General features: G+C 39.6%; 1 protein-coding gene across 7 annotated transcripts in view; it reads left to right on the top strand.

Moving 5' to 3' along the window:
• Positions 1-12,247, top strand: part of CCDC192 (coiled-coil domain containing 192) — a 205,395-nt gene that overhangs the window by 146,405 nt on the left and 46,743 nt on the right. The window lies entirely within an intron of this gene.

The following is a 12,247-nucleotide window of genomic DNA, read 5'->3' as shown; positions in this document are numbered from 1 at the left end:
ATCTGTTTTAACAATAGGCTAACCAGCCAGAAACAAGCAAGGAAGACGGGCTGAGGGTGAAATCTGGGTGGTTCTGAAAAAGTTAATAGCTACTCTGGTATGGATGTTTTAACTCTCAGAGATGATAAACACGCTTGGAGGGGGCGGGGCCCCTCAGATTGTCATCATCAGCAATAATATGAATTAACATTTGATACGACACACCAGGCATTTTGTTAAGCATTTCATGTGTATTTAATTCTCAGAATAACCTCTGAAGCAGGTATTAGTACGTTTATGGATTCTACAAGAATAAGCGCAACCTACCTGGCCCCAGGTTAGATGTGTGTGGCCACGCCTGGGCAGTCACCCCAGGGTGCTTATGCAGCTTTGGTGCAGTGAGGCACTTTCTCTGCAGCAAGAGCAGATCTCACTCTGCCTGGTGGATCTCCTGACAACTATGGTTCCCTGGGACGAATGTCTTTCTTTGATGTGTGGCACTCTTGCAAAGCCAGGAACATGCAGTTGTTCTTACTCTGGCTTCCTCTATTACTCATAAATGATTATGGAAAAAGAGGAGGAACGTGGAAATAGTGGAGGAGGAGGAAGTAGGTGATGTGGCGGCTGTAGAAAGTGAGACACTCCCAGCATCCTGACCGTATGGGAAAGCATTTAATATGAGTTTGGTTTTAATTTTCAGTTTTGAATAGCACTTTCCCTAGATGGAAATGGCGTGTGACACCACCACCTTGAAACACATGGTTTTCTCTTTCCACAGAACAATATAGCTTAATTTGCTTTTACCACCACGAAACCTAAATGAGTAAAACCCGTTAGAGAATATTATCCATTTAAATGTCTTCATTCTAAGGCATCATAGCCAGATTTCAAATCAGTTGCATGATAGGAAGCTGACAATGTTTGCACAGGATGCTGGAGAAAATTTTCCTGCTCATCTGAGAGAAGTTCTCAATTTCTCAACTGTACTTTGAATCTAGTGGAAAAAAGATTTTATTGCAAGTTATCTGATTCTTGTTGCTCTCATTTTGACAAAAATAATGTCCTTTGCTATCTAAAGATGATTTTGTCCCTTTGATACTTTGATGGGTCAAAATTAGGATACTACTGGGTTACCAGGACTATAACAATTGTGGGGGATATTAGAAAACATTAAATTCCACTTTTGCTTCTCTGTCCACTTTTGTCTCTGTATTTCTGTCTAAATCAGGGAAAAATTACCTGTGCAGGAAAAAACCAAAAAAACCTAAAGTATTATGAACAGATATAAATTTAAATAAAGTCAAGTATTCCAAGGTTAATTATGGATGAAAGTACTGACTCCTTATAGAACCTATGTATTGCTTCTCTTATTTGTTGGAGAAACTGGGTCAGTAGATGGACATACAGCCTGAAGCTCTTAAACCGAATATTTGCACAGTCTTACTCTCCTATGGGTTCCACACAGCCTAACCCTGTGTTCAACAGCCCAGGAAATTATTATCAGGCTCTTGTGGCCCCAGAGTAACATGAGCTCTTATTCTCGCAGACTTTGGTCACCTTGCCCTACCTCTCAATTGATTTGAAAGTAAAGTCTGAAAAGATGTAGGTAATTTTAACCCACAATGGCTCCCATTTAACCACGAACAATTAGGGTTGACCCACCTCCCACACACATTCCTTGACCAGAACACCACTCCTTCCCTGCTTAGTCTTGTGTCCTTTAATGAAATGTTTGTTTTTGGTTTTCAGACTTCTGTTTGCAAATGACAGATATCCTCAATCATAATAGCTTACAATTGGGTGATTATGAGAAAGGGTGATTTATTGGCACAAGCGCAAACAAGCTGCGAAAGGGCATGCTGAGCCCTAGAGTCTCATAGATTCAGGGACTCAAATGCCATCAGGGCACTCTGTGTGCCTCTACTTCTCTCTGCTGTGAGACTTTCATTTCCTCAAGAGGGATGTCGGGAGGCACTGAAAACATGGCCACAAGCAACCAAGGGCTGCCCTACTTATTTCTTCCCCAGAGAAGGAAAACAAAAAAAAAAAGTATTTTCCCACCAGCCTTAGTTAGGAAAAGTATGAGAAGCTACCTTGTCCTGGCTTTGGTTGGGTACTTATTCGAGCCTGTGAGTCTATCTTTGTAGCTGGAGGTGGGGAAGGATGGTTGGACAAGCGTGGTTATGCACCAACCATTGGATGAAGGGCAGAAGGAACTAAGGGTGGGACAGGAGGATGTCGTGACTGGTGGATCCCAGAAGTACAGGGCTGGCCTGGGAGAAAAGACACTGGGACACTGTCTTACAGGAAGGGCTAGCCTGTTGCAGGAAAGAAACATGTCCAACCTACTCTCAGCTAGTGATCAAGCTAAAATATAATAAAATGCTTAAAAAAATCACCCATCCATGAGTATTTACACTTTTTAAGTGGATTCTTCCTGATGAACAAAAGACCTTCATGATCCAAGAAATTAATGTCCAATGGTAGAAGTTCAGACTCCATGGTAGAGTGAACCACTTAGGGAAAGGAGGCCCCGTGCAGCCTCCATCATGTGACATCGTAGCTGCCAACTCTGAAGTTCAGTTTTATGGTAACAGGTGAAATTGCAAGAGGGGAAAAAGGGTTAATTCTAAATTACATGTTATCTGGATTAACACAAAGCTACTTCTCTGCTATAGTTACAAGCCAATGCCTACAGTTATAATTAGTAGATCAATGAGATAGATTCAAATAAATTAGAATCTCTTTCTATGCAAACGTGTACAACTTTTCAGTTTGGTTCATTTTCTAAGTAAGACTATATAAAAGATTGCCATTCAACTGTTCTGATCAGAGGAATGCCCTAGAATACTAGGGATACTTTTAAGCATGTTCAAATTGATGGAGCAGTGAGCTACAAAACTTTTTTTTTTTAAACATGTAAACACAGAAAAATGACTTCACTGGCTTCATACTTAAATAACCTCCAAGGAAATAAATGATTTAAGTCACTGGAAAGTTCAACTGAAAAGAAAAACACCTTTATTATAAAACTGGCACAGCAGGAAACTTACTTACAATCTGAGTGTTGTTTGTTGATTTTTACTTTGTGCAAATAATCACAGCCCAGGGCTGATTCCTTGCCTCTTTTCCACAGCTGGCACCTTAAGTGCTTACAGTTTAATTTACTCACAGATTTCAGTGAAACGTCTATTGTACCTATTCAAAGCTTAAGTCCATCTTTTGGTAAACATTAGTATGCAGGAATCTAAGGCTAGATTTCAAAACAATCTGCTTCCTTTGGTTTTGGAGCAGAAAATTACTTTGTAACGGACCTGAGTGAGTTGAGTCCTGGCACATAAGCATCAAGTCACCTGCTATGATGAAAGTTTGAATCCTTGACCAGAACATTCAGGACGTGGTTTGTAGATTTCAAGCTAGCACACTAAAGGGAATGCACTTGTCTGGATTTTTTTCCCTTTTAATTCTTTTCTCTTAATATGCACAGCTGGTATATCAAATAATGTATGTCTCGTTCCCACAGGCAAGTTCCCAATGTCCCACTGAAAGCTGTGTCAACTTTAAGTCATTTCTTGGTTTTACTCTCATTAAGAAGACACTCCCCCAAGCCAAACATCATATATTAATGCATATATGTGGAATCTAGAAAATTGGTATAGATGATCTTATCTGCAAAACAGAAATAGAGACACAGATGTGGAGAACAAATGTATGGACAGCAAGGGGGAAGTATGAGGGCGGTAGGATGAATTGGGATATTTGGATGGACATATATACACTATGTATAAAACTATGTATAAAACTGAGAACCTGCTGTATAGCTCAGGGAACTCTACTCAGTGCTCTGTGGTGTCCTAATGGGAAAGAAATGCAAAAAGAGAGGGGATATATGTATACGTACAGCTGATTCACTTTGCTGTACTGTAGAAACGAACACAACATTGTAAGACAACTATACTGCAATGAAAATGGATTAATCTAAAAAGAACAAGTCAAACGAGAAGACGATGACACTCCCAGGTGGTACAGGTACATCCCAGGGCAAGCTTCCCGAGGACTCGGGGTCTGAACAGAGCCAGACACTTTTGAGGGAGGCTGGTCACAGGGTTGACTTTTCAGTGACATGAAATTACTTCTTAACACTATCTCATTAGTTTTAAGAATAGGACTTGCTGTCCTATACCATCATGAAAGTCAGGAGATACATCTCTTTGATAAAACCCCAGAGCCAACTCTAGCCAGCATTCTAAAGAGTGTCTTTTATCACGATGTCCATCCCCAGTCACACAATCCAAACCCCCTCTCCTTCTTTTTATTACTCTTTTTCCAAACCTTCTTGGGAGAAAAACTCCTATTGCAACTAGATGTTAAGAAAAATGGGATTTGAGGGTGATAAAAATGTTCTGGAATAAGGTAGTGACAATGCTTGCACAACACTGTCAATATAGGAGGACCACTGAATTGTACACTTTAAAATGGTTAGCATGGTGAACTTTATGTTACGAGAATTTTATCTCAGTTAGGAAAAAACATAGTGATTAAAACAATCCTTGCAAAGATGTAACACCCTGTCAAGTGTAAGTATGTCTTAATGAGAATGCTTTGGGCCTAAATAAAATCTTGCTTTGGTAGAATTCCAAGCTTTTAGAGAGCCAGTCCTGTTAATATTTATTGGAGTAAGACTAGTCTTGAATAGTTGTCCATTTGTGTCTAGTTTTTTTAAACAATGCCATCCTTCTCCTCTTCTCCTGTCTCTCAACTCTCTGGAAGGCTGGTGTTCCTCAGACTAGGAATCAACTACTTGACCAACAGTTCTGCACACACTTCCTTCACCACTGCACACAGATTTTTATTTACCGGTCTACTTAGAATTTTCTAAGACGGTAACAAGGAGGACTCTGTGGTCTCACAGTTTGAACTATTGGGACTTGGTTATCAGCTCTAGCTCACCACTCATGGCATCAGACTGCCTGAAGTTTGGTTTTATATTTGGTCAAAACACAAACAGGTAGCCTGCACTCCCCTACTGTTGCCAAGGGTGTTACTGCCTTGATGGAAAGGGACAAGAACTCAGGGAGACAAAAGGTGGAGATTTCCCCACCCACAGAATTATCCCTATATTTGCAGAAAGAAGCTTCCTTTTAAGTACTCCTACCGAATCCCTAAAGAAGCTATTCCTTGGTGCGGTATTTTACATCTAGACCAATAAACACCAGAAATTAACAGTAGGGAGCATGAGAGAACATAGGAATAATAACTTCAAGGTGTGCTTTCTAAGTGTAACAAGTTCCTCAGGACTTTTTGTATTTACCTCATGAAAACAGCTTCTATTTATCTTTATAATCCCTTGTCTCATTTAGAGATTATCTGTCAGGTTGCCTCTTCCTTTGTCCACTGAATTCTTCCTGAAATGGAACCACTTCCTGGAATAGAACCCAAAGCCAAAGCCTTTTCATTGATTTCAGAAGTTCCCTCAAGGATAAACAACTTCCTAGGAGTCCCTGAAAAGCTTAGAGATCTTATTGCACAAAGATCCCTAAAATCCTTCTTATTCCATATGTACAAATCTGGAGTGGTTCTAATTTTCAAAAGGACCCTGTAGAGACCCATATGCCTAAAAATAACTCATGTGAAAACTAGGCGTCACTCAGGACTTTGTGGGTTGCAAGTGACAGAAACCAAAATGAAACTAGTTTAAGCACAAAAAAATTTTACAAGCTGCTAAGGCTGACAGTGAGGCTGAGTACAGAGTGTCTGGACTCTTCTTTGACCCCATCTGACCTCTTGCAGGCACAGATCAGGAAAGATCCCCTGGCTGTCTTGACTTGTCAATCTTGAGTGAACATCAGTTTCTGCCTGCTCAGAACAACATCCCTTTCTTTTAGTAACAGACAACATGGTTTTTCTTTGGGGAACTATGCCTCTCCTATTCTCTGTGGTCTGTTGGGACTGTCAATCACACTGTCCCTTTCCTATTTGACCCAGGAAAAGGTCTGTGACAAGCTGAGCCAATCACACTCGGTTTTTTTCAGGAACATGAATCTCGAGCTGAGTTGAATGAAGAAAGGCAGAAAAAAGCTAGAGCTAATTCATCCTGTAGGTCTGGTCCTGCCCCCTGAAGAAACTGTCTCTGAACTTCTGATATCTGACTAAATTCACAAGGTTGGGTTGTTAAGCATTCCTTCAACACTTGAGAGCTTTCTCATATCCTTCCTATAAACTTCTTTTTTGCTTAAAATAGTCTGTATTGGCTTATGATACTTGCAGCTAAAGAACCTTAATTTGTACCTAACTAAAGGGAACAGAGGACTTCCTCACTCAGTGGTAAAGAACTCGCCTGCCAATACAGGAGATGTGAGTTCAATCCCTGGATCAGGAAGATCCCCTGGAGGAAGGAATGGCAACCCACTCCAGCATTCTTGCCTGGGAAATCTCACGGACAGAGGAGCCTGGCGGGGGACAATCCATGGGGTTGCAGAGTCAGACACGACTAAGCAACTAACTGATGACAAAGGGAATACAACTGATTTCTCACAGATTCGACACAGAAATCTCAAGGAAGACATGTGATTGACTATAGCTCTACCACATTCTTATCCATGCATCACCTGCTGTGCCTAAGACAACAGTATTTTATCAGAGGTCACATCTGGGTCATGTGCCAAAGGTCAAGGGCTAGAGGATATTACCAGAGAGAAGATGCAAAAAGTTTCTGGACCCAAGACCAAAACAAAACAGCAAACCTCTACTGTCCCCTTTAATCTATTTTAAGTAAAGTTCATAAACTTGGCGAAGATAGCCATGAGCTGAAGATCAGTTTTATCTTGTGAGGAAAGTACAAAATTTCTCTTCTTTCTCTCCCTATCATTTTCAAACTGCATATTCAAGCCCTTCGTTGCAAAAGGTCTGGAAATCTATTTATTTTATAATTAACAAAGGGTAAGAAGATCCATTCTGAAATTTTTGGGTGAGGGCCAGTATTTGCTAGCTATACCAGCTGTGGGAATTCAATGATGTCAAGGCCCCCTCCCTCCTTTGTTTCTGAGACTAATTTTGGAATACTATTATCAGGAAATGGTGCTCCCTTCCTTCTGTCCATCCCTTAGGAATAGCTTTATTATTATTATTATTTTTTTAAGTCTCCTGGCTCCTGTATCCAGAGAGTTTGGATGAAAGGGCAAGCACCAGCTAAATGTCAGACAAGGCACATGGGAATTAGAGCTTGATCAATTTCAAAGGTTTCCTAGTTAACCTTGGAAACTGTTATGATCACCAGAAGAGAACATGCTGTTTTGGAAATACTGCTGAAAAAAAAAGAAAGAAGGTAAACCCAGACCAGAGCAGAGAAGGAAGATACTTCCTTCCAAGAAATGAGAAACGTACAGAGAAATTTTGAGCACTCCTGTCAAACAAAGCAGATGGAGATTTGTCAACACAAGATGAATTGGAGAGCTTGAGGGTGCAAACAATTGTCAGTCAGCTATAGATACTGGTGCAGCTGTTTCTGCTACAAAAAAGCTCTTGGTGCCAAAGTAGAAAAAATGAAAAGTGTTCCCTTCTGTATTCCCCAGAAACCACAATGCTATTTTATTTAATGACCCAATGTTTCCTGATAGGAGGGTGAAGTTGCAGGCCGGCTACTTCAGTCATATGTAAAAATTTGGAGGAATGAGGGGTGTGCGGGGAGCTTGAACTCATCAAATCAAATTTAGAAAGGATGCATAGGACCAGACTATACCAGACAGGTGGGAAACTTCTGTTTGAAGACATAGGATTTCTTTCTGGTCAGTGGGACTGTGTTAGGTTTATACTCTTATGCATACACTAGATACCTATGTGCAATGTAGTAGTCTGGAAGAATATTTGTTTTTAAAGATATACTGCCTTGGAACATATTATTACCCTATTACACCTTTCATTTTTACCAATCAAATAAAGCCACAATTTGATACTGGACAAAGAACATAGAACTAAGAGAAAACAAAAAGGTAAAGAGAGAGGAACAACATTATTCCTGATTCATTTAATATGGATTAGATCCAGGAGAAGACTGTTCATCATGCTGGCATACTAATCAGTGCCTACAAGATCTGAAAACATCACTGTTCTTCTGCAGATGCTTTCCTTAATCCCAGAAATGATCAGGGAATGTCACTGTGATTTTCCAGTAAGACCTGAAGTCCTGTCGTGACAAGCTGTCATTTCAACCTGGGCACACTGTTAGAACATCTGCCCCATAAAGATGACAGCCTCAACATTCTACAAAGGCCTCTTTCTTTTCTGAGCAATTTCTAGTGAATAAAGAAGGAGCCCTCTTCCTGTTTCAGGGAATTCTGAATAGAACTTGTCAAACAGAAAAGAGAAATGCTCTCAGCCACAAACAGAATTTGTATCTTCATGAAGTGATCAATTATAACTCTGAGGTGAATTTCTGAGGTCAAGGAAATAAAAGGACGCAGGAGAGGTGGTGGAGAGATACATGTATGCTTCATGGATGGATGAAAACAAGAATTCTTAGGAGTCCTCAAAGGCAGAACAAGCATGACAAGACTCGTGTCAATAGGATAAAACTTACTTCGTTCTATAGAAACCTGCTGCTGCTGCTAAGTCGCTTCAGTCGTGTCCGACTCTGTGCGACCCCATAGACAGCAGCCCACCAGGCTCTGCCGTCCCTGGGATTCTCCAGGCAAGAATACTGGAGTGGGTTGCCATTTCCTTCTCCAGTGCATGAAAGGGAAAAGTGAAAGTGAAGTCTGACAGTCGTGTCCGACTCTTGGCGACCCCATGGACTGTAGCCTACCAGGCTCCTCCATCCATGGGATTTTCCAGGCAAGAGTACTGGAGTGGGGTGCCATTGTCTTCTCTGCTATAGAAACCTAGCATGATCTTAAATCTTAAAAGATCCTGAATTTATAAGGTTGTTGTTGTTCAGTCACCCAGTCATGTCCAACTCTTTGAGACCCCATGGACTGAAGCGTCCAGGCCTCCCTGTCCCTTACCATCTCCCGAAGTTTGCCAAAGTTCATGTCCATTGCATCAATGAGGCTATCCAGCCATCTCATACTCTGATGACCTCTTCTCCTTCTGCCCTCCATCTTTCCCAGCATCAGGGACTTTTCCAGTGAGTCGGCTATTTGCCTCAGATGACCAAAATACTGGAGCTTCAGCTTCAGCATCAGTCTTCAGGGTTAATTTCCCTTAAGATTGACTGGTTTGATCTCCTTCCAATCCAAGGGACTTTCAGGAATCTTCTCCAGCAACACAGTTTGAAGGCATCAATTCTTTGGCGCTCTGCCTTCTTTATGGTCCAGCTCTCACAATAGTATGTCATCACTGGGAAGACCATAGCCTTGACTATATGGACCTTTGTCGGGAGAGAGATGTCTCTGCTTTTCAACACATTGTCTAGGTTTGTCACAGCTTCCCTGCCAAGAAGCAATCGTCTTCTGATTTCATGGCAGCAGTCACCATCTGCAGTGATTTTAGAGCCCAAGAAGAGGAAATCTGTCACTGCTTCCTCCTTTTCCCCTTCTACTTGCCATGAAGTGATGGGGCCAGATGCCATGATCTTATTTATTTTTAATATCTATTATGTTATTGGATGGCAAAATTTTTATCACACTGAACTGTCTATGACAGGATTCTGACTTCAGCTATTTAACATAGTCCCTTTCAAACCAGAGTAACACTTTTGATAGCTCTTTAGGGTGAGAAGGTTTTTCTAACCCAAGATGAGTGCTAAGGCCTCTCATCTTACGCTATGTAGCTAACTAAATTTCTGACAAAAGATTGCTAGTTTCAATATGCTTTTACTTTTTGTAATGTATGCCACAACCAGACACTATTCATTTTTATTTGTAGTTATACATTATGTTAATTAATTCATATATAACCTTTTAAAAAGATTACCTGGAGTTGTAAAAGCAGAATGCTTTTAAAATACACTTCTCATTTCAAAGTTTTAATGTCTTATATTTATAACGATTGTATTATTAGAACTAAAAATCAAAACATTTATTAAAATAAAAGTTTACATTCATATCCCCAAATTTTGAAACCAGGACTGTACTACAGAATCCTAAATGTATTTTCAGAATACTTATAGTTCAAACAGGATTGCATGAGAGAATGAAAATGGCATATTTACCTAATGTTATTTGTGGATCTTAGCAGATAAGAGTCTTGGAATCTTAGAAATGAAGGTTAGTGGAATATAATTAATATCACAAATCCAAGAGAAATGTTAGGAGACCATGAGGGAAATATAGAGCTGACTACTCTGAAAGTAAGAATCAGTGCTTATCTTTAAAAATTGTATCATCAGAAGAAAAAATATTAGAAGCAGACCTTGCATAATCCGTATAAATGCTATAAACATTCTCAGATGCAAGTGGCTGATCTTTTCTTTTTTACAACCATAACTTTTCCTTGTAAGTCCCAAGAGTCAGTAATTGAATTTGAGAAAAGCTGTCCTTTTGAGGTTGCTTCTGATCTAAAGCCAAAGGGAAGTAATTTATTTAGCAGAAACTGTGGGTTCTAAACAAAGATGTATATATGGGAATATTGGCAAACAAAATAAAGTACCTTAATTTCTTTGTCAATAAAGCAGCATCAAGAAACTAAAAATTTACTTCAGAATAAATTCTTAAGGAAATTTCTAAGGAAATGGAAACTGCTTGAAGTTTTCTTTTTTCCTTCATCATCAGCAAATGCTGATAATATTCTAATTAATATTACATAAAAAGTCTTTGGTCCTGCTTTAAAAACACTCCCACAGAAAAATGATAGACTTACTAGTCTTTTATTGCCTCATTTACATCAACTTTCTTCTTGCTTAATTTAAGGCAATAAATTAATATTCTTATCCTTTTTAAATGACTGATTTCACACATATATTTCTATTTTAGTGAAATTTTATGTATTATTTCTGAATTTATTACATGCATCCATTATATTAAACACATTGCTTATGAACATTAAGCAAGAGTAAAAACAAAATACTGACTGAATTTCAAAGCAAGGGAGGATTACAGACGTAATATATAAAGACTATACTAGAGGAAAAAAGTCCACAAGAAACAAATGAGGTCCAAACCTAACTGAAATGTTACAGCCATGTGCACCTACTAGATATTTCCCCCAAAGTGCTGCTCTGCTCATTTCACGAAGGCTTTGTACTAGTTATTTCCTCTTTTTAAGATACTTTAACCCTTTACCCCTCTCCTGACCCTGTCCCCTTCTTGTCTTTTGACCCTTCTTCAGAAAGTGTTTTGGGACCACTTCCATCACCACTACCATCTCCCTACCCACTCACTAGCCTTTGCATGAATTATGCACCCATAAACTTTGTGCACACTGTATCATAACATCTATTATATAAATTTCTCTTTTTCTTTCTTTACTAATAGGCCCATGGGCTCCCTGAAGAGAAACAGAAATGCATTTTGTTTTTTCTTTGTATCTACAGCCTACACAGTGTCTGATACTTGATGGTCATAAACTGTTGGATGGACGGACACTGAATAGAACTTAATGGAATTCTGTCCTAGTGCTCTGTTGCTTAATATGGTTATGAACTGCTAGGCATTGGAAAAACTTTGGTTATAAAATTAAAAACTTAAAACCAACCTGGAGTGGCAGATTTACCAGGAAACAGATTGTACTTTCAGAGTGCCAGTAATATCTGTAGGACCACTAGCACAGCTCCTGGCTCCCTGGTAGAAGGAGATTATCACAACCTAGGACTGATTTCAAGTATTACCAGGGGACTTCCCTGGTGGTCCAGTGGTTAAGACTCCACACTTCCACTGCAGGGGGCCTGGATTCAATCCATGGTTGTGGAACTAAGATCCCACATGCCCCATAAATAAAAAAATATTTCTGAATAAAAAGAATTGTTCTTTTAAAAAATACTTCTGATTCCTCTATACCATATTTTAACAAGCTGATGTTGATTAATCTCCAACTATGTTATTTTATGACTTTTCACCTTTTCAACACATACTGATGGTAAACACATATATTTAGATGGCATAAAATCTAGCACTCAGGGTTCATATTCAAACATTATCATTAAAATGGCCCACCCTATAAAACTGAACTGAACATTAGTTCCAAAGTCCATTCTGATCTACACTATAAACTGGCTGGCCTCGCTGTCCTACTTAGCACTTTGGGTTACCACCCAGCATCGTTGTGTTGCCCATAGTCTATGCCTTGAGGCACTCTAACACCGCCCATCATGCATACTACTTCCTGAAACTTCCTA

The sequence above is a fragment of the Giraffa tippelskirchi genome, chromosome 6, assembly GCF_054371585.1.
Source record: "Giraffa tippelskirchi isolate mGirTip1 chromosome 6, T2T-mGirTip1v1.2.pri, whole genome shotgun sequence".
Lineage (NCBI taxonomy): Eukaryota > Metazoa > Chordata > Mammalia > Artiodactyla > Giraffidae > Giraffa > Giraffa tippelskirchi.
This window is presented reverse-complemented; position numbering and strand designations above follow the sequence as displayed.